A 437-nucleotide genomic window follows, 5' to 3' on the forward strand; every position below is an offset into this window, starting at 1 on the left:
AATTTTGGAAAATGGGCGTGGCACCGCCCACTTATGATCACATATATGTATATCGGTAACCCTTCTACCAATTTGTACCAAACTCGGTATTTTTATTGTGCTTGCCACACAAAAACCAAAGCGTTGAAAATTATTGAAATCGGACTAAAATTACGGCCGCTTTTCATATAACGGTAAATTTCAGAAATGCTTGAAACTGCAATATTTCGAAATTTAAGGACGCTAATTTACTCAAAATTGATTCACGCGGCTTGGCACCCTGAAATTGTGCATATGGAAACTGTGCATACGAAATAATGCATATGAAAAAAAACCGAAATAATGCATACGAAAAAAACCGAAATAATGCATATATGCACAGTTTCGGTTGAAAACCGAAATAATGCATATGAAAAAAACCGAAATAATGCATATATGCACAGTTTCGGTTGAAAACC

The sequence above is a fragment of the Rhagoletis pomonella genome, unplaced genomic scaffold (assembly GCF_013731165.1).
Source record: "Rhagoletis pomonella isolate Grant_MI unplaced genomic scaffold, Rhpom_1.0 Rhpom_scaffold_00031, whole genome shotgun sequence".
NCBI lineage: Eukaryota > Metazoa > Arthropoda > Insecta > Diptera > Tephritidae > Rhagoletis > Rhagoletis pomonella.